Raw genomic sequence first — 23,959 nt, forward strand, 5'->3', positions numbered from 1 at the left:
TCATATTGATTAGTGGTGAGTTCAAAATCTGCTTGCTGTCAAGAAGCTGATAATTATTCTATTTTTTCTGGGTTGCTAATTGAGAGCAAAGCCACATGCTTCTTGGGTCAGTGGGGGTGAGGCTAGAAATACAATGAGAATTGAGAAAATTTCATAATTAGTGATATTTTATTCATCCACATGGAGGGTTTTGTTTGCATAATTTTTCAATTATGAGTCTCTTATCTTTTGCAATGTGTTTAGCCTTTAAATTTTATTTTTCGAGTATAACTCACATACTTTAGAATTTTTAAACACATTTCCTATCAATAGTAACTATGAAGAGCATGTTTCTCACAAACAGATAATAGGTATGTGAAAAAATGTACAACATCACTAGCAATCAGGAAAATGCAAATCAAAGCAACAATGAGATTTCATATTACTCCAGTCAAGCTGGCAGTTATCAAGAATACAAACAATAATAGATGCTGGTCAGGATGTGGGGAAAAAGGTACATTCATACATTGTTGGCAGGACTGGAAACTAGTACAATCACTCTGGAAAGTCGTAAGGAGATTCCTTAAACAACTAGGAATGGAATCACCAAATAATCAGCTATTCCACTCCTCAGTATTTACCCAAAAAAATTAAAATCAGCACAATATAGTGATATAGTCAAATTAATGTTCATAAGCAAGGCAACTTACAATAGCCAAGATATAGAACCAGCCCAGGTGCACATTAGTAGATGAATGGATTAAGAAAATGTGGTATATATACACAACGGAATTTTACTCAGCCATAAAGAAAAATGAGATTATGGGATTTGCTGGTAAATGGATGGAACTGGAAAACATCATGCTAAGTGAAATAAGCCAGACTCAGAATGTCAAGGATAGAATTTTTTTTTGTCATATGCAGAAGTTAGAACAAAGTAAGGGAAAAAACAGAGGTGGGTAAGATATCATAAAAACCTAAGGAAGTCCAGTGGAGTAAAAGAAGGAGGTTGACAGCCAAGGGAGCAAGGACAGGAAAGGGGAAGAAATGTGAACTGAATCTGGCAAAAGTATACTATATGGATGTATAAGTATACAACAGTGAATTTTACCATCATGTCTATTTACAAAGAATCAATCAAAAATAAATAAATAAATGAGTGTGGAAGAAAGACTAGTAGAGACTGGGGAATAAGTGGAGAGAGGACAGGGAACCAGGAACTAAAACTGAGTAAATTACATTCCATACATATATGATTATGTCAAAATGAACTCAGCTATAGTGTACAACTATATTGTATTGATAGAAGAAAAAGAAATCATGTTTCTGAAAAGTGATTGTTTAGAAGGCATAGTTTTTTTACCAGGGAAATACATACTTCTATTTGGAAAAAAACATTTTAAGACATTGAAGAAATTTTTTTCATTAACAATTTAATTAGAATGTAATAGTTCTTGTTGTCCTATTTAACCTGTTGTCATTAGTGTTGAGCATAATTTCATTTTAAAATATAGAGATACAACATTTCAGACAGTCTGTTTTTTTTTTGGTTCTGTATTTCTCTAAGAATGACCTTATTTGTTTATTTTTAAAATTATTTTTAAGGCCCATAATTAGATTGCTTCATATGGTGTGCTTCTCTTTTGAATATGTTTGTGAAAGTGTGGGGAGGGAGGAGAAGGTATCTACTGAAATAGTTATAAATCCAATATTATGATAAAAAATAAAAATAAAAAACCTCCCAGCAAATTCTGGCTCCATAATAAGCTGGAAAGCACAACTATTCATTGGTAGCTATTTTCCCACAATCAGGCATGTACTTATAAGGAACCACTTGCTGTTTAGTATGAAATTTTTTGCTAGTGTGGATGGGATCTGGCAACTCCTCTCAAGAAAGTAATACCCAAGTCCAATTATTTTGATTAGCAGTCTTCCTTTGAGGCTTTTCCTATAGCCACAAACCTTTGGTCATATTAAACTCCCACTCCCTCCCTCTCCCTGCTCCCATACCTCCCCCCCAAGCCCCGCCCCCCCGACTTTTTTTTCCAGAAAAGCTCAGTGTGGGATAATGGAACTCATCTTCTACACACTGAGATATTAGAAGAATCATAATTTCCCCTTTTAAAGTGGCCATGTCTGTGAGAAATGGGGATAGGAGATAAGCAATAGTTTCATCTCTTCCCTGGATAATACAGAAATCTCATGACCTTTAGAATATTCTTAGAAAACAGTCTTCATGCTGGTCTCCGTTGCCCCCTCACTCCCACCATAATCCTCAGATTTTAACTGTATGTGAAACACAGGGAATTTGTTGCCTTTTCTTCTCTCTCAGATAAATATAAACCCATAGAAATATTAATTTTTTTTACACTTTTACAGACTGATTCTAGGAGAGTCAACTAACTTGGCTGTGCCTGCTCCTTTAAAACAGCAGCAGCAACAACATCAAAGGTATTCTTCCCTGGGCCATTTTACTATTAAGCTATTTAACTATGTCTTTCTTGGGATTTAGAACCAGTGATACAGAGGTGCATACAATTATTATTATTGTCGTTGTTGTTATCATTATCATCATCATTTCTTTTGGGTATGCCTTTAAACTAATTAGTGATAGGCATGCAGAAAATTAAACATAAAACCTGAAGCTCCATTTATTCTTGTGTACCATTATCTATTGCATGTAGTCATCATTAATTCTTTCTAGATCTTTGGTTTCTTGGCTTATATAAAACCATAATATATAACAGATAAGCAAACTGTACAATTAATTTGAAACATTAATTTTTAAAAACAAAAGATGACTTCCTCTATGGCACATTGGTTTCCTTCAACATTAGGGATTCTTGTTCAAACTCTTGCATAATTAGTTACACCATAAAACTAAATAGGTTTCCTTCTAGATGTCAGGTTTCCTTTGACACAAAATGGTAGGAAAAAAAATTGTTCCTTCAGATCTTTGTATTCCTCTTTAGCTTTCCTTGGAAAGCTCTTTTGCATGACAGAATCCAACAGGGCACATTTCCTATTAGAATCCACTGGGGAAAACAAGTTTTAATTATATTGGAACATTGAGAAACAATGTAAGTTAGGTATAGGAAAGAAAAAAAATACGGTAAGAAGAAAGGAAGAGGAACTAAAGAAGGTGGTAATGATTCAGGGGAGAATAGAAATTGCTCTTAATCTAATTAAAAAGCAAAAGCTTCAACACAGGTTTGTTTTCAAAGCACATGCCTTTTTTATGAACATACTTTTCAAATTCGTAGAAAGTATATGGTATTAAAAACTCCGAAAGACCTGTTTTTCAGGTTAAAAATGTTGCCTTACAAGGTGTGATTTGCCATCTATCTTAGTCTGTTTTCTGTTCCTATAATAGCATACCAGAGACTAGGTAATTTATAAGGAATAGGGATTTGTTTGGGTTCATAATTCTGAAGGCTGAAAGTCTAAAATTGGGATATTGCATGGGACAAGTGCCTATGCTGCACTGTAATGTGACAGAAAAATGGAAAGGCAAGTAAGCACATGTGAAAGAGACAAAACACAAGGGATGAACTTGCTTTATAATAATCTACTTTGAGATAACTAGTGTACACTAATGAGAATTAACCCATTCCTGGAAGAAATGCATTAATCCCTTTAAATGTCAAATGACCCTTAAAAGACCCAGTACTCAATACTGTTATATTGGGGACCAATTTTCAACAAGTTTTGGAGAGAAAAAAATCATATCCAAACCATAGTACTAATTAACTTTTTTTCATGGTGCGTGGTTACTGGGGATTGAACTCAGGGACACTCTAACACTGAGACACATCCCTAGCCCTATTCTTATATTTTATTTTTATTTGGAGACAGGGTCTCACTGAGTTGCTTAGTGCCTTGCTGTTGCTGAGGCTGGCTTTGAACATGGGATCCTCCTGTCTCAGCCTCCTGAACCTCTGGGATTACAGGCCCAGCTAACAGTTTTTATTAAAATAAGATGTTCAAAAAATAGGAAATATTGAAAACAGCATCACATGAAGAAGCAATAGATGCCTGTGTTTCTGTTTTGCTTTTTTTAAAATTAATACATTATAGTTATACATCATATGGGGTTCTTTTTGACAGAATTATACAAGTATGAAATATAATTTGCTCCAAGTTAGTCACCAGTATTTCCCCTCTCCCTTCCCTCCTACTTCCCCTGTTTCCATTCCTATATCCTACCATTTTTTCTATTTATTTATAGTATTTTTAAATGAACACTTTATAGGTGTACATAAAGGTGAAATTCATTGTGGTATATCATATATATACATATATGGATAGTTTGGTCAGTTTCATTCTATTTTTCCTCCTTTTCCCCAGCCCTTCTTCTTCCCTCCTCAATCCCCTTCCTCTACTCCACTGATCTCTCTTTTATTTTCAAGGGATCCCCTGGTCTTTTTTTCCTCCATAATTTAGTCTAGCTTATGCATATGAGAGAAAACATCAACCACTGACTCTCTGGGTCTGACTTATTTCACTTAGCATGATGTTTCTCCAGTTCCATTAAGAAGTGAGAGTAGTTGTTACTTTTAGGCATCTTTTCCTAATGAATCATAGTTGTGAAGATGTATTATACAAGTTATAGAGATAAGATTTGAAGATTATAGAGATTTCAAGCATAAAAATCTCCTCTTATCCCCTTTCCCCTCTTAAAAAAAGAGATTAGGAGTTTTATCTTTTGGTCAGACATGTAGTTTTCCTTCCTTCCTTCCTTCCTTCCTTCCTTCCTTCCTTCCTTCCTTCCTTCCTTCCTTCCTTCCTTCCTTCCTTCCTTCCTTCCTTCCTTCTTTATGGTGCTGCGGATTGAGCGCAGGGCCTTGTGCATGTGAGGCAAGCACTCTACCAAATGAGCTATATCCCCAGACCAAGTTGTAGTTTTAAATGTCCAACTCAATTGATAACCAAAATGAGTGTTTCAAAATCAGTAGGGTAAATTTTATAAAAGAACAGGGAATTACCAAGTAAAAGGTAAGCACTGACATTAAATACATCTACTTGTTTTTTTTTTCACCCCCGTTTTATTTTAATAAAATGATATATGTGTGCCACCTCTGTGTACTATTGGGATACGATGTTTGTACCTAAGAAGTGTTATTGTAATAGGTAGTATGGCAGTATGTGATTTGATCTCCAAGAATGCTCCACATTTGCATCCCTACATTTTACATTGAAAATTTTAGTTCCAATAGATTTTCAAGATTCATTTGTCCACTGCTCGCTGTCATTAGCAACACCAATTTTGAATGGCTATCTGGTGGTGATTGATAATGACAGTACTCTGCTGTGGCTCTCACAAAGTCACACTATTTAGTAAAATTTTTACAGAGTAAATTTTTAATTTTGTTCCTAAGGGTTGTGTACAAGTACAGAATGATATGGGAAGATGGATCAGTTTAGTGATATACATTCATTGATATTTAACCCAGATAGAATTCTGATCAGAATCTTAGAACTGGCAGTATTTTTTAAAGGTTTTTGACTTTAATGCTCCCATATTGTAGGTATGAAAAATAAGGCTCAGAATGGATTTCTAAAGTCCATAGTTATAAAAATTAAAAATTAGAAGTTAGATCTTAAAAACTTAAATTTGTTGCCATTCTTTTCTGGACTTAGGTATCCTTAGTGATATATATGTATTTTTACCTACTTACATATTACTTTATTGAGTAAAAACAGAAGTTATGATTCTCTTGTACACAAAATTTTTTACTGATCACTTGTATAATTAGATAAACAACATTTTAAATATTTTTCTCAACTACAGCATTTTCTTAGGTTTCACTTCCTTAAATCTCAACTTTTGTTAATTTTTGCCTATTTTAGGTTTATAGAACTGTAGAGATGAAAATGCACATATATCACACAGTTCATTACTCTTATTTTAAAAATGAAAAAAAATGGGACCCACAGAGATTTTTGTCTCTTTTACTAGGTCCGGTCAGTTAACGATGGAGCTAAGATGAATTCTCACTAACTTTGACTCAGTCCATTGCCCTTATATTCTTCTATGTTGTATTCATTCAATTTTATTTTATATAAAAATTATATTGTGAAATATTTCAAGCATGCCATAAAATATGAAAAAAACAGAAGAGAACAATGCAATTAATACCTATGTATCCTATATTCTGGTCTTTAGAGTCATGTTTTCAGACCATTCTCGTATTTTAAGAAATAAAGCAGACATAGTTGAATCTTTTTGTAACTCTGCCCCTCTTTCCTTCTCCTTTTTTCTTAATATGTATTTTTTCAACTTTCAGTAAAAAACATTTCAAACATAAAAAGTTGTAGAATATTGTTATTATTTCAGAATTATTCCTGTTGTTCCTTCTCAGCCAATTCTTGCCCTAGTCCACCTAGAACTAACTACTTTTCTGACATTTTCCACCAGAGTGAGTATTGCCTGCTTGAGAATTAAATAATGTGATTGAATGGTATATACTGTGTTGTGTAAAGCTTCTTTCATTCTGCATAATGCTTTTGGGATAAATCTATGCTGTTGGATGTATTAATAGTTACTTTTAATTGCCAAGTAGTGCACCATTGTATGAATGTATCTTGATTTGTCTATCCACTTCCCGTTGGCACATGTTTGCTTTCTAATTTTGCCTATTATGAGTAAAGCAGCTATAAGAGCTACTCTAACTTCGGTATACCTACTGTTTCAGTGTATATCTTCTTTAAATTTATTTTAACTAGTTATACATGACAGTAGAATGCATTTTGACTCACTATACACAAAGGGAGCACAACTTTTCATTTTATTCATTTAACTATAAATTATTCTTATTTCTTAGTTTAAAAATGCATCTCATATAGACAGTATAGAGTAGGGTCTTACAAATTTTAAAGTTTTGTGGTTACCTCTACTTTTAAATTAGAATTATTAATCCACTTAAATTTAATGTAATTATTGTTGTATGAAGTTTTAGATCTACCATCTAAAATTTTGTTTTCTTTTTCTTCCTTCTGTTTATCATTCCTCTGTTCTGTATTTGGATTAGGATATAATAAAACTATATATAATTACTGGATTATATTAATGTTTTTAGAGTCTTAGAATTCTGTTTTATACATTGCCTTTTTAGCTATATTTGTTAAATATTTTTATCATATATATGTGTTCTTTATTTTGTGTTAGAATTTTTAGGGGTTACTCTAGGGATTGCTATATACAATTTTAATTTATGCAGTTTATTTGGTGTTATTATTGTGTTGCTAAAGTATGAAAACCTTGTAATTCTGTACATTCATTTACCACTTTAAACTTTCTTTTGTTCTGTAATTTTAATATATAATGTATCTGCATACATTATAAATTCCACAGTTTATTTTTAAATTTTTATTGGTAGACTATAATTAGATATATTAGTGGGGTTCATTGTTACATATTTATAAATGTGTATAATCTAATTTTTTTTCAGTTTCATTCTGCAGTATCTCCCCTAAGCCTCCTATCTTCTCCATTCCACAGTTAAAAAATACCCTTAAACTGTATGCTTAAATAAATGAAAGGAAAAAAAAGTATTTTATATTTACTCAGATGTTCATCATTTCCAATGCTCTTCATTCCTTTCTAAAGATCCAAGTTTACTTCTGGTATTATTTTCCTTTAGCTTGAAGATCTTCCTTTAATATTTCTTATAGCTTAGAGGTTTGCATCATAGATGCTCTTCGTTGTCTTTCATCTACATTGTCTTTATTTTGCCTGAGTTTTTAAAAGATAATTTTTCTGGATATAAAACTTTTCAATGCCAGGCACTGTAGTGCATGCCTATGATCCCAGCAGCTCAGGAGACTGAGGCAGGTGGATTGCAAGTTTAAACCAAAAGCGAGGTGCTAAACAACTTCATGAGAAGCTGTCTCTAAATAAAATATAACAGGGATGGGGATGTGGCTCAGTGGCCAAATGCCTGTGAGTTCAATCCCCAGTTACCATCCCATCAACCTCCCCAAAAAACCTTTTCATTGACAGTTATTTTATCTTTATTCTCTTTCACTGTAATAATTGTCCACTTTCTTTGGCTATTTGATTCTGATAAAAAGTCAGCGGTCATTTTAATCTTTATTTTTTTGTACATAATATGTTATTTTCTCTGCTTTCATGATTTTATATTTTTTTCTTTTATTGCTGATTTATAAAATTTATTTATTTATTTTTTTTGTAATTTTTGCAGTGCTGGGGATCAAACCTGTGGCCATACACATGCTAAGCAAGAACTCTTACAACTAAGCTACATCCCCAAAAATGTTCTTCATTTTTAAGTTTATTTAACTAATACATAAAACATAAAATTGCATATGTTAATGAAGTTTTATGCAATGTTTTGATATACATGTACATTGTATATTGTTCAAATACGTTTACATATATTTATCTCCAAAAATATTTTTTCTTTTCTTTGTGGTGAAAATATTCACCATAAAATACACATTGAAAAACTTTTTCCCCTTTTCTTCATGGACTCTTGTAACCACTATTCTACTTTCAAATTCTATGAGATCAACTTTTTTAGATTGCACATGAGTGAAAAAGTGCACTATTTGTCTTTCTGTGCCTGGCTTATTTCACATAATATAATTATTTTCAGTCCCATTTGTGTTGTTGCAAATAATGGGATTTCATTCATTTTATGACTGAATAATATTTCAGTGTGTGTGTGTGTACCTCATGTTCTGTATCAATTCATGATGAATGCTTGGTGGACATTTAGGTTGTTTTTACTTTTTGGCTATTGTGAGTAGTGCTAGAATACTTTTGATTTAAAATGTACATTATAGAAATATAATTATTGCTATATCTGCTTTCTTTTGGGTTTCATTTGCATGGATTATCTTTTTCTGTCCTTGTTTTTCAGTCCATGTCTTTCCTCAGAGATGAAGTGAATTTCTTGTAAGCAACATACAGATGGTTTTGTTCTTATATTCATTCATTAACTATATAATTTTTAATTGAAACATTTAACCCATTAATTACACTCAAGGTAATTATTGATTGGTAGAATCTTACTACAGACATATTATAACATTTTTTTAGTTTTATTGTAGTTCTTTTCTTTATTGCTCTCTTAACACTCTTCCTCTGTAGTTAAGTGATTTACTCTAGTACTATAATTTCCTTCCTTGCTTATTACATTTAGTTTGCTTATTGCAGATTTTTGGCTTATGCTTGTCATAAGGATTACAGAAATATTTTGATTCTGATGAGATATACAAATATAATAACAACATAGCATGATTATAAAGAACAGAAATAAACAGAAAAAAGGAAAGAAAATATATTACTAAAATGATCTTCAGTTACACTTCATTTTCCCCCATATTCTAAATTTTTATGTCCCAGTTTATATCTTTTATACAGCCTATCTCTTGATATATTAATGTAGTAATTTTTATTTTTAATTTTATAGCTTCCTACTAAAGATATGGTTTATGCACTGTTTATAGTATTAGAACATACTAAATTTGTTTATATAATTGCTTTTACCAGTGAGTTTTATAACATCCCATGTTTTCTTCTTATTCACCAATGATTCTTTCTTTCAGTTCAAAAAACTTCCTTTTGCATTTTTTATAGGATAGATCTGGCAGAGATATGTTCTCTCAGTTTTTGTATGGGAATGTCTTTTTCTCTCTTTCATTCTAAAGGTTAGTTTTGCTGGGTACAGTATTCTCTATTCTCAGTAGGCAGTTTTTGTCTTTCAGCAAAATCTTATGCTACTCTCTTCTGGCCTATGAAGTTTTTGCTGAAAAATCTATTTTTAAGCAAACCAGGATGCCTTAATATGTTGTTTCTTTTCTATTGCTTCCTTGAGAATCTTTATCTTTCAACTTTGAGAGCTTGATTATAAGATGTCTTGGGGTAGATGTAGTTGAGTTAAACCTGACTCATGACCTTAAACTGTATTATACCTGGATATTTTTACTCTTATTTGGTTTTAAAAAATTTTCTGTTGGTCTCTGGCTCTTGATTATTTGGGTGTAAAGTGGCCTGAGCACGAACCCTTGAGAGACTGAAGAATCAGTCAGTGAGTTTATTAATCATCCCCCGAGAGCAGATTCAGGAGGCATCTTGGGAATGCAATGTGGCAGTAGCTACAGAAATAAGAAACCCAGAACTGTGAGTTTGCCACTCAGTCTGAGTGGACCTGTCTGAGCCCAGCAAACCTGTGTAAAGGCAAAAACCGGGAACATTTTACCCAGGGGAACAGAGGTTAGAGAGGCTGTAGATAGCTGGACTCTCCCCAGCTCCATGAGTCCCAAGGCTCACAGTAAAATGGAAAACTAAATACAGGAGGCTTACAGGACCCCAAGTACAAAAAAATTACAACAGATCCACACCAAGGCACTGATTATAAAAATGCCTAACATAAAGAATAAGTATAGAATTTTAAAGGCTACAGGAAAAAGTGAGAGGTAACATTTAGAGGAAGACCAATATGGATCTCAGCTAATTCTCAACCCAGACCCCCAATTTAGAAGATCTTGGAATAATATATACCAAGCTCTGCAAGAAAATGGATGCTAGCCAAGAATACTATTCCCAGCAAAATTAAGCTTTAGAATTAATGATGAAATAAAAACCTTCCATGATAAACAGAAATTAAAAGAATTCACAAGTAGAAAGCCTACACTATAAAACATACTCAATAAAATATTTCATGAAAAAATGAAAAATAAGGGCTGGGGTTGTGGCTCAGAGGTAGAGTACTCACCTAGCATGTGTGAGGCACTGGGTTTGATCCTCAGCACCACATAAAATAAAGATATTGTATCCATCTATAATTAAAAAATAAATTTAAAAATTCAGGAATTTGTCAAATTGAATCTTGTCTGTGAAGAAATTCTTTAAAAAATGAAAAATAAAAGTAAAAACCAGCAAAGAGTGGAGCTACACTAGAAGAATAATCAATCAAAGAGAAACTAATTCAAATTAAAAAGAAGAAATAAATCAAAACGACAGGGAATAAAAATCATATCTCAATAATAACACTGAATGTAAATGGCCTAAACTCATCAATCAAAAGACACAGACTGGCAGATTTGATTAAAAAAGAAGACCCAACAATATGCTGACTCCAAGAGACTTACCTAATAGGAAAAGACATCCACAGACTAAAGATAAAAAGATGGGAAAAAACATATTATTCACATGTTTCTTGTAAACAAGCAGGGGTGTCTATCCTCATATAAGATAAAGTGGATTTCAAGCCAAAAAGTTAATCAGAATGGACCAAGAAGGTCATTTCATATTGCCTAAGGGAATTATATATCAATGAGATATAACAATCATAAATATTTATACCCCAAACAGTGGAGAACCAAACAAACCATTCTCAATTTCAAAAATTGAATAGACCCAACACAATAATACCAGGTGACTTTTACATGCCTCTCTCATTACTAGATAGATCCTTCAAACCAAAACTAAATAAAGAAGCTATAGAACTAATGAATACAATTAATAATGTAGACTTAACAGACATGTATAGAATATTTCATCCATCATAGACTGAATGTATTTTCTTCTTGGCAGCACATGGATCCTTCCCTAAAATAGACCATATTGTAGGTCACAAAGCAACTCTTAGCATATACAAAAAATATAGAGATAATAACTTGCATCCTATCAGATCACAATGCAATAAAATTAGAAACCAATGATAAAACAAAAAATAGAAACTGCTGTAACAGTTGGAGACAAAATAATATGCTATTGAATGACCAATGAATAGCAGAAGAACTCAGATGAAATTTACATAAAACCTTTAGAACTTAATGAAAATCACAACATAACTTATCAAAATCTCCGGGGCAGTCAAAATCTGTGAAGGCAGTTCTAAAAGGAAAGCTCATTGCATTGAATGCATTCTATAAAAGAACAGAAAGTCACAAAATGCATAACCTAACATTACATCTGAAAGCCCTAGTAAAAGGTCAAATCAACACTAAAAGAAGTAGAAGACAGAAAATAATTAACATCAGAGACAAAATGAATGAAATTGAAAAAAAAATTAAAAATAGATGAAACACAAGTTCGTTTTGAAAAAATAAATAATATTGATAAATCCTTAGCCAAGGTAAGGAAGAAAAAGAAAAATCACTAAAAATTTATGATAAAAAAGAAAATATCACCATAGACACTGTTGAAATACAGACAATAATCAGAAACTATTTTGGAAATCTGTACTCCAAAAATGTAGAGAATCATATGTTCTAATCAAATTGAACCAGGAAGACATAGAAAATTTAAACAGATCAATTTTAAGCAATGAATTTGAAGATGTCATCAAAAGCCTACCAACAAAGAAAAGCCCAGGACTAGATGGATTCTCAGCTAAGTTCTATCAGACCTTCAAAGAAGAACTAACCCAACACTCCTCAAAATACTCGATGAAACAGAAAAGGAGGGAACCCTTCAAAACTCTTTCTATGAAGCTAGCATCACCCTGATACCCAAACTAGACAGAGACATATTAAGGAAAGAATACTCCGAACCAATACCCCTTCTGAACATAGATGCAAAAATTCTTAATAAAATCCTGGCAAATTGTATACAAAAACATTAACAAGATAGTGAACCATGATCAAGTGGGGTTTATTCTAGGGGTGCAAGGCTGGTTCAACATTCAGAAATTAATAAATTAAATTCATCACATCAACAGACTTAAAAATAAGAACCACATGATTATCTCAATAGATACAGAAAAAGCATTTGACAAAATTCAGCATAAATTCTTGTTCAAAACAATAGAAACACTAGGGATAGAAAGAACATGCCTCAACATTGTAACAGCTACTTATGCTAAACCCTACAACCAACATCATTCTAAATGGAGAGAAATTGGAGTCATTCCCTCTAAAAACTAGAGCAAGACAAGGGGGGGGGGCTCTTACATGACTTCTATTCAACATTGTCCTTGAAACTCTAGCCAGAGCAATTAGACAAAAGAAAGGGAAATTAAAGGGATATGAACAGGAAAAGAAGAACTGAAATTATCCCTATTTGCTGAGGACATGATTTTGTATTTAGAAGACCCAAAAAACTCCACCAAAAACCTTCCTGAACTCATAAATAATTCAACTAAATAGCAGGAAGTAAAATTAACACCAATAAAGTAATGGAATTCCTATACACCAATGATGAATCAGCTGAAAGAGAAATCAGGAAAGCTATTCCATTTACGGCAGCCTCAAAGAAAGTAAAATGCTTGGTAATCAATCTAAGAAAAGAGGTAAAAGACCTCTATAATGAAAACTACAGAACCCTAGAGAAAGAAATTGAAGAAGATGTTAGAAAATGGAAATACCTCCCATGTTTTTGGATAGACAGAATTAATATTGTAAAAATGGCCATACTCCCCAAAAGGCTATACAGTTTTAATGCAATTCTCATTAAAATTCTGATGACGTTCTTCACTGAAATAGAAAAACCAGTCATGAAATTCCTTTGGAAAAATAAGAGGTCCATAATGGCCAAGAAATCCTCAGTGAGAAAAGTAAAGCAGGAGGCATCACCTTAAATTACTACAGAGCCAATTCACAAAAGCCAATCTTTGGACCAACCTAGGTGCACTTCAACAGATGAATGGATAAATAAAATGTAGTGTATATACAGAATGGAATACTACTTTTAGGGTAAACGGATGGAACTGGACAGTGTCATGCTAAGTAAAATAAGCCAATTGCCCCCCAAAACAAAGATTAAATATTCTTTCTGATATATGGATGCTAACCCATAAAAAGGGAGGGGAAGGAGTGGAAATATAGAAGTTCATTGGATTAGACAAAGGGAGATAAAAGGAAGGAATGGGGATGGGTAGAAAGACGGTAAAATGAATTGGAGATTTATTTTCTATGTTTATGAATACACAGTCAGTGTAACACCATATCATGTTCAACCACAAGAATGGGATCAAAATTTTAATGTGTTGCACATCTTTTATATATAATATGTCAAAATACACTCCATTGTAATGTATATCTAAAAGCAACAAATAAAAATAAAATAAAAAAGAAAAGTTTTGTTATTATTTTTTTAAAAATAAGACTTCTACCCCTGCAGCATTTTCAGGTATTTCTTGAGCCCCCAAAACACAAATATTGGTTTTTGAATACTGTCCAAAAGTAGACTTTCTTCATTCCTGTTTATTTATTTATTTTTTTCTCTTTCAACTATGTATTTTCAAATCAACTTTCTTGAAGCTCACTAATTATTTTTTTTCCTTTGGTCTACATTACTATTGATGACTCCAATTACATTTAATTTCTGAAACAACTTCCATCTCTTTGTTATTTTTCTGTTAGAGCATTGAAATATTTCTGTGTGTTTTCTTCAAGCTTTTTGTTTCCTCTAAACAATTGTTTTAAATTCTCTGGGAATTCTCTACTGAATTCTATGTGGTCTACTTCTGGCACTTCATTTTGGCTATTAAGTGAGGTCATGATTGCCTGGAAATGCTTGTTGGTGTTTGATATTTTCTGGATATTGAGAGATTAGGTATTTATTCCAATCTTCTTAATCTGGCTTTGTTTGTGCCTCTCTTTCCAGAAATTATAAGCAGTTCTCTTATTTTTTTATTTAATTTTTTAATTTGTTTTAATTAGTTACATGACAGTACAATGACCTTGACATATCATACATTTGAATCAGATGGGATATAATATCTCATTTTTCTGAGTATACAGGTTGCAGAATCACATTGGTCATGCATTCACATATATACACACGGTAATGTCTGTTTCATTCTTCTATCCTTCCTATCTCTCCAACCCCACCCCTCCCCTCCCATCACTTCTCTCTACCTAGTCTTTTTTTTTCTCACATCTTCATACATGTATTTTGTATAACAATGAGGGTCTCCTTCCACCATCCATCAGTTCTCTTATTTTTCTGTGAGCCAAGAATCACTTCTACTTTTTCATCAGGGAAAGACATCCAGGTCCATATTTGCCAGGAGTCCACTGTTGGTATATTGTTACTTTTTGTACTTCGTGCCCAAGATTGTTCCAAATGTATTACTGGTGTATTGTACAAGGTGAAGCAGGAGGGTACCTAGAGAGGGTAGCCTGTCTACACAAGCATCTCAATGGTGTCAAGGCAGGAACAGGCACCTTGTCCATAGTTACTGACCTGTGATCAGGAACTGGGGCATTTTGTCCACCCCTGGGAAAAGTCACCATGAATGGACAAGACCCATGTTCTATGTTATGTACAGCAATCAACACCACCAAGCTGTGACACTCTCTAAATCCATGACCTGTCAAGACCTATATAATATTGGGGCAAGACCAAGACTTACACTCCTTTGGGCTTGTCTATTTGTGAGGTGGTTTATGGCCAAAGATTGTTGCAATTAGCCACAGGTGATGGTAGCTGGAATCAAAGACTAATAGACTGGGGCTGCATATCTTCTTTTGGCCCCAGAGTTATTTTATAGGCTCTGTTAACAAAAATGCCTTAGGATGGGGACTGTTAGAATCTGTCCAACATTAAATTATCCAGCTCTATGTTCTGAGGTAAATCCTGTGCTCTCAGCCCAAGTGAATGAAATCTTTCACTACACTATGCTGCCTAAGATTAGGGTAGTGTTGGTAAAGGAATCCTTAATCACCTAGGCTAATGGGAAGCTTTGCCATGTCTGAGTCTTATAGAGATGGACCTGGAAAATATCAGGGGTGCACCAAGGTCCATGAAACAGCTGGTAGTGACGCAGTCCCAACAGGAGTCTGTCTCACTGGAGCACCGGTCTCTCCCTGGTGCTAGAGCAATTCTAAAGCCCCAACTGTGAGCACTGACCTGACAAGCTGTGCTACCTGAGGTTGGAGGTTTGCATGGTGTAGATAATCCCTTGGCTTTCAAGGCTGAAAACAAAACAAAACAAAACAAAACAAAAAAACTGAGTTACACCTGAGGCTCACAATCTTAGGGACCTGTACAGTCTCAGAAGGAAAATGTATGTGGCTCATGCCTATTCCAATGCTGGTAATGAGTATATTGCACTAGGGCTGTCTGGAGTTTCTGTTAGCTTTGGGATGTGTATGGGGATTGCAGTTTCTGCTGGGTGCTGGATTTCACCATGGCAGTCCTGGAATTGGGCTTCAAGACAGAGTCCTATGCAAGCTTTTGTGTTCTGCTTCCTAATAGATGGAATCTTGCTCTTCTCTGTGTCAATCAATGTTGAGGAGGGGTGGCATAGGCAGTCTTTTTTCCATTTGGCATCTCAGTCCATGGGTATTGACCTTGTGGTAGGGGTCCTGGGGCTCTGCTCACCTCAATTCTGGGTTTCCCTATGGTGACTTGCTACTGGTCTTGAAGTCCAAGGCTTGAATGAAATTCTGTCTCTCTTTCCCTCATACTGGAATTATGTCTCTCTCCATTTGGAGTTCTTGAAATTGGCCAAGGTGTGACACTTGCAACTCTTTCCTTCCTGCCTTCTTCAATGTCTTTTCATTTGATTATACTAAAATAAGATAGTATGGTTTCCTACCTGATTTACTTTTTTTCTCTTTGAAATCTAATAATATTTTAAATTTTATTTGAAAATGTTTTATTTATTCTTTTTAGATATACATGACAATAGAGTGTATTTCACATTATATATACATGGAGTATAACTTATTCTAATTAGGATACCATTCTTGTGGTTGTACATGATGTGGAGTTTCACTATTGATGTATTCATATATGAACATAGGAAAGCTATCTGCAGTTAATTCTACTGTATTTCTTATTCCCACCCCCCTACCTTCTCTTCATTCTCCTATGTCTAATTCACTGAACTTCTATTACCTACTCCAGTTTTGTGTTTTAGCATCTGCATATAAGAAAGAACATTTGGCCTTTGTTTTTTTTGGGGGGGGATTGGCATGATATTCTCCAGATCCATTCATTTACTGACAGAAGTCATTAAAAAAAGTCATGGCTATTATTTTTATGGCTGAGTAATATTCCATTGTGTATATATACCACATTTTCTTAATCTATTCATCTGTTGAAGGGCACCTAGGTTGGTTCCACAGTTTAGCTATTGTGAATTGAGCTACTGTAAACACTGATATGGTTGCATCACTATAGTATGCTGATTTTAAGTCCTTAGGTATAAGCCAAAGAATGGGATAACTGTGTCAAATGATGGTTCCATTTCAAGTTTTCTGAGGAATCTTTATACTGCTTTCCAGAGTTGATGCACCATTTTGTAGTCCCACCAGCAACAAATGAGTGTGCCATTTTCCCCATTTCTTTACCAATGTTTATTATGATTTGTATTCTTGATAATCTATTCTGACTGGAGTGAGATGGAATCTCAGTGTAGTTTTGATTTGTATTCCTCTAATTGAGAGAGATGCTGAACTTTTGGCATATATTTGTTGACTATATCTCTTTTCACGTGAAGAGTTTTTTCAGTATCTTTGCCCATTTATTAATTAGGTTATTTGGTTTTTTGGTGCTAAAATTTTTGTGTTCTTTATATATGCTTTATAATGCTCCCTGAGGTGTAGGTGGCAAAGTTTTCTTCTATAGTGTAGGCTCTCTGTTCATGTTCTTGATTGATTCCTTGGTTGTGAAGGAGTTTTTAGTTTGATGACATCCATTTATTGATTCTTGATTTTACTTTTTGTGCTTTAGGAATCTTATTGAGGAAGTCTGTTCTTGAGCTGACCTGATGGAGAGTTGGACTTACTTTTTCTTCTAGTAGGTGCAGGGTCTCTGAACTAATGCCCAGGTTCTTCATCCACTCTGAGTTGAGTTTAGGTTAGGGTAAAATATAGGGGTTCACTCCATACTATATATGGATTTCCAATTTTCCCAGCAACATTTGTTGAAGAGCTATCTTTTCTCCAATGTATGTTCATGGTGCCTTTGTGTCTAGTATGAGATAGCTGTATTTATGTGGGTTTGTTTCTGTGTCATCTATTCTGTTCCATTGGTCTTCAATTTTATTTTTGTGCCAATACCATGCCACTTTTTGCTATTATTGCTCTGTAATATAATTTTTTAAGTTTTTAAAATTTGTTCTTTTTAGACATGCATGACAGTAGATTGTATTTTGAAATATTATGCATACATGTAGTATATCTTATTGTAATAAGGATACCATTTTTGTGCTTGTACATGATGTGTTATTTCACTGATTGAGTATTCATATAAGGCTATAGGAAAGTAACGTCTGGTTTTGTGATGCTTCCTGCTTTGTGTTTGCTTTGCTTATTCTAAACCTCTTATTTTTTCAAATGAATTTTATGATTGCTTTTTTTCAGTTTCTATGAAGAATATCATTGGAATTTTAATAGTAGTAACATTAAATCTGCATAGTACTTTTGGTAGTATGGCCTTTTTTAGTAATGTTTATTCTGCTTATCCAAAAAATGGACAATCTTTCTATCTTCTGTGGTGTTCTTCAATTTCTTTGTCAAATGTTCTGTAGTTTTCATTGTAGAGTTCTTTCACCTCTTTTGTTAGAATGACTCCCAAGTATTTTAATTTTTTTGAGGCTATAGTTACTGGGATAATTTTTCTAATTTCTCTTTCAGCTGATTCATCATTGGTGTATAGGAATCAAATTGATTTATGGTTGTTAATTTTACATCCTGCTACTTTGATGAAATAGTTTATGAGTTCTAGAAGTTTTCTGGTGGCGTTTTTTGGGTCTTGTAAATATAGGATATGTCATCAGCAAATAGGCCTGGTTTGAATTCTTATTTTCCTCTTCATATCCCTTTAATTTCTTTCTTTCTTTTCTTTTTTTACATAATTGCTCTCCCTAGAGTTTCAATGACTATGTTGAATAAAATTTGTGAAAGAGGGCATATTTGACACAAAACTCTATGTGATTGTTGGTAGCAGCATTGTTCATAAAGTCCTCATACTGAAATAGTCCAGATGTTCATCAGTTGGTGAATTCATGAACAAAATATGGTATATTTATATGGAGCACAGAATAAAAAAAATAAAAAAGGATAGGGCTACCAAAAAATGTAACAACCCAATAAGCTTCAGACATTGTGCTAAGTCAAAGTAGACAGACACAAAAGACTACCTATTGTATGATTTTATTTTTATAAAATTTCTAGAAACTTCAAACATATTTAAAGATAAAGTAAATTATTGTTTGCATGGCTAAGATAGTAATGGGAATCAATTGCAAACAGGAATAAGAGAATTTTAGGGTGATTAAAGTGTTCTAAACTTGAATATTGGTGATAATTGCAGTGTATAAGTTAACTTAAAATCATTGAAGTTCACGTTTGTAATGAAATTTTTATGATATGTAAATTATAACTCAGGAAAAAAAGTATATACCACAACACACTCATTAGAATTGTTAAATTAAAAAGACTAACCCTACCAAGTATTGGGGAAGATATGAAACAGCTGTATATCGCATTCATTGCTTCGAGAAAATGTATGGCATAGCAGTACAGAAACAGTTTGATTGTTTTCTTATAAAATTGAATGTATACTTATGTATAATCCAGAAATTCTACTTCTCAGTATTTATTCAAGAGACAATGAAAATATATGTCAACAGAGACATTTATACTCAAATGCTCATAACAAGTTGGTTTACAATAGTTGAATACAGTGAACAACTTGTATGTGAATGGATAAAACAAATTGTGTCTTGTCTATATATAGAATATTTTCCAGCAATGACAAGGAGTGAACCACTTGCTGATCCTGACAACAACATGGATTAGTCTCAAAAGCAAAACAACAAAAAAACAAACCAAACAAAATTAAAACTGACATCACAAATTACATATCATATGATTCTATTTATACACAGTTCTAGAAAAGAATATATTCTAATGGCAGAAAGCACATCCATGGTTTCCATGAGCCCACGTGGGAGGAATGAATTAAAGATAATGAGATAGGAAGCAATTTTGGGAATGTAGCAATCATCCTAGTTCATGATTCTTGTAGGATTTATAGATAAATAGATAGATTGTTCAAAGCTCATCAAAGCTCATAACATTTAGAAGTTTTCTTGTGTATAAATCACATTAAAACAAAAAAACCATTAAAAATACCTTTTAAGAAGAAATGTAATCTATAAGAGCAAATTTAGTTTTTCATTTCATTTGTTTCAGTACTGGGGATTGAACCTAGGGACACTCTATGACTGAGCTAAATCCCTGCACTATTTATTTATTTATCTATTTTTAATCTAGAGACAGCATCTAAGTTGCCGAGGGTCTTGCTAAATTCCTGAGACCGATCTTGAACTTGGGATCCTCTTGCCTCAGCCTCTCTAGTAACTTGGATTATAATTTGTGCCACTGTGCTTGGCTATAAAAGCAAATTTTTAATGATTATTAATCTTACCTGACTTATAAGTCCATGTAATTTTTAAAACTGCCAATTTATTGTTTTTTCTCATTTGTTTATTTTCTATGAAACTTTTAATAATGCTTATCAAACTTTGTACTTTTCAGTAGAAAAGGAATATATCACACACATATGTACTTATCTGTAGTATGTATATAATTTTTTAATATTATGCTATTCAATTTCTAAAACAGAAAAAAATCGATATGAGATTGATTTTTAGAACTCCTAATTTTTTAAAAATATTTTTTTAGTTGTTGATGGACCTGTATTTTATTTGCTTATTTATATGTGGTACTGGGAATTGAACCCAGTGCCTCACGTGAATAAGGCAAGCCGCTGTACTGCTGAGCTACAACTTCAGCCCCTAGAACTCTTAACTTTATTTGAAGAAAGTGCAGACTAAGAAGAAATTGTGGATGAATAATAAAAATAATATAAATAAAATAATAATTAAGTCTATGAAGTAACAGATTTTGATAATCCATTATAATACAAAAACATTTTTTCAAAAATTGTGGCAAAAAGAATAAAATTAGAGAAAAAACAATTTTAAATTTATAAACTTAATTATAATTTGCTTAAAATTACAAATGATATGACAATGTTATATGATTACCTATGTGTTAAAAGGATCATCTAGCATGAAAACAATGTTTTCAGAAGCTGGGTGAAGATTGTTTTATAGGACAGAGACTGGGAGGATAATCAACCAGCCAAGAGGCTATTTGGCCAGTGGGCTTGAAACTTAGTAGTCAGCAGAAGCACAGCAAACTCTCTGTCCTTTGGGACCCCTGATACTGATGATGCTATTCCCTGACCAGATCACTTAGTGGAACAAAAGTTAACTGAGTAGTGGTACTTTAGTTATGTAGTTAGGGAAACAGCAGTGGGTTCTGCCACTACATTCGACTCTTCTTGTGAAGTCAGAAGTTGACTGGCCTTGTGTGGAGAAATCAATAAAGCATTTATAACCCTTCATGAAAGAAAAGATTTTTGAAAAGGGAATATGTCGGTTACATGGAGAGATGACCCTGTGTGAAGGTGGGAAGGGTTACAGTAAGCGGATTAAGCAGTAGTGACTACAGGGAACACATGCCAGTATTTTTGATTTATGTTAGCGTTCATGTAGTGAGTGCTTTCTGGAGAATAGCAGTGCTTTTCAAACCCTATTGATGAAGCTTTGTACACCCATGGCAGCTTTGTGAAGTTGCTGGAGTGTATTGTGCTGAAGGACTCTGATTGTGTGTATCTGATGATCCTGTTTTTCCTTAAAGGGTGACTGATCTAGTCTGCATTGTTTGGTTGGGTAATATTTTGGCTCAAACTTCCTGCTTATACAAAGATGATTGGTTACTTTTTATCTTTAAAATTCCTGCATAGCCAAATTTCTTGTTGTTCAAATGCTAGAATTAATCGATCAGTCCTCTTCCTTTCTTTTCATTTCTTCCACTTCTGCATGGTAATTTAGAGCATGTTTTAGTCATCATGGCCTATCAAATATATGAGTTTTAGAAGCTGGGTGAAAGTCATTTATTTTAGTCATTTAAAATTTGTTTAATATTTTAAGTGCTCTACATTTTTATCATACTTACCATACCCTGAAATTTAAGGTGATTAACTCTAAGGAATAATTGTTGAATTTAGAAACACGATATAGTATAAAAATAGGTATATTGCTATTTTATGAATGTCTATTTCTCTATGAATGAATTTTTAGCATGTTAGATATTGAGAATATTTTCTCAATATAAAAAGAAGTTGATATGAGACACTGTGCAAGTGGATGGGCCTTTAGGCTGAATCTTTATTGTTGTATACGATTTCCATTGCCAAAGCTTCTTTTTAATTTGTAAATGTGAAATGGACTGAGTCAAAGTCTTAGAAGATTCATGGAATATAATCCAATGTGATATAGAGCAAAATACAATTTAAAATCTAAATATTTCTCCAACTCATAAAACTGCTTTCTGATCTACTTTCTTTTTTAATCATTACAAAGCACAAAGCAAAACTACTGCTGTATTTCTCTCTTTCCAAGATAGGCATCTCTTCTATGCATCTTTTTGGGAAACTTAAAAAACAAAACAAAACAAACAAGAAACGAAAAACACCCTTGCACTGGCTCATTTTGTTTAATGGTCTGGAAATTTGAAAATGAGGTTGTCTGATAAAGATGACCCCCAAGTAGTGACTGTGGCAGTGTGGGGTGTTTGGGAGCAGAGCAACAATGGCAGGAAGCCTCCTAGAAAAGCAGTGGTACTGAGGTAATCCTGCAGAGCAGCAAAGTCTTATTTCCTCACACTGAAGCTCTCCTGCTCCAGGTTCTTCCTCTGTCACCCTATTGATGAACAGCAATTTTTAGATAGTCCCTAAATCATCACGTTCTGAAAAACAGATGGATTAACTGGCTTGAGGTCACTCAATGTGTTAGGAGCAGAGGTAGTGTTAAATTCCCAGTCTCTCCATCCCCATCCTTGTACACAACCAAATATATTGGCTGTGGCTACATCAACATTTCTAATGCTTACAAAACACACTCATTAAAATGTTTCTAAATTGATTAAACCAAGTTTATACCCAGTTTCTTTTCCATTCTTTTATTAAAAAAAAAAAATCCTGGATTGATCAGGTACCACTTACTGTACAAATCTGTAAGGATTTTTTCCCCCTAATTATACTTCCTAATTCTTGTCTCACTTTTTTATATCAAATGATGATTTCATATCTCATCACTTTTTATCATTAAAATGTCAAATCTGAGATTAAAAGTTATAAGCTTTACCCTGCGTTTTAGAAAAGAAGGTTTTTTTTTTCCCTTAAATTATTGTGCTGATTCTATGTGAGTTACCACATTTAAGTAGCAGCTACTCTGATTATATGTGGGAGATGGGAAATCACATTTAACTGATTTCTGCACACAAGAAGAAAAGTGACTTCAGTTGACAACTTCAAACTATTGAATTTACAACAAATCTTTTAACCAAAAACACTTTAAAGAGAGGAAAATATCCACTGAATCACTGAGTATAATTACTTCTTTCCCACCAATTGCCAATCAAAGGCATGAGAAAGAGGAGAAAAAAAAAAGAATGAGATAGATGGATAACTTAGAAAAATATGTGCACACAAAAAAAGTTAATTTTAAATATAATTTGAAAGATGAATAATAGGCTTAATTATGACAGCTTCTCTCAAAGCAATAGTTTGTAATTTTATTTTTATTTTTTTTTAAATTTTTATTGTTGATTGTTCAAAACATTACATAGTTCTTGATATATCATATTTCACACTTTGATTCAAGTGGGTTATGAACTCCCATTTTTACCCCGTATACAGATTGCAGAATCACATCGGTTACACATCCACTGATTTACATATTGCCATAATAGTGTCTGTTGTATTCTGCTGCCTTTCCTATCCTCTATTATCCCCCCTCCCCTCCCCTCCCCTCCCCTCTTCTCTCTCTACCCCCTCTACTGTAATTCATTTCTCCCCCTTGTATTTTTTTCCCTTTCCCATCACTTCCTCTTGTATGTAATTTTGTATAACCCTGAGGGTCTCCTTCCATTTCCATGCAATTTCCCTTCTCTCTCCCTTTACCTCCCACCTCTCATC

At 33.4% G+C, this 23,959-nt stretch overlaps 1 long non-coding RNA gene across 1 annotated transcript in view; it reads left to right on the forward strand.

Annotated features, from left to right (window-relative positions):
- Positions 1–2,123: 2,123 nt before the first annotated feature.
- Positions 2,124–23,959, forward strand: part of LOC125619139 — a 298,706-nt gene continuing 276,870 nt past the window's right edge. Inside the window, exon 1 of the long non-coding RNA XR_007350661.1 lies at positions 2,124–2,430. This is a non-coding gene — a long non-coding RNA (uncharacterized LOC125619139). The remainder of the gene's footprint in view (positions 2,431–23,959) is intronic.

This window comes from Marmota marmota, unplaced genomic scaffold (assembly GCF_001458135.2).
Source record: "Marmota marmota marmota unplaced genomic scaffold, marMar, whole genome shotgun sequence".
In the NCBI taxonomy this organism is placed as follows: domain Eukaryota; kingdom Metazoa; phylum Chordata; class Mammalia; order Rodentia; family Sciuridae; genus Marmota; species Marmota marmota.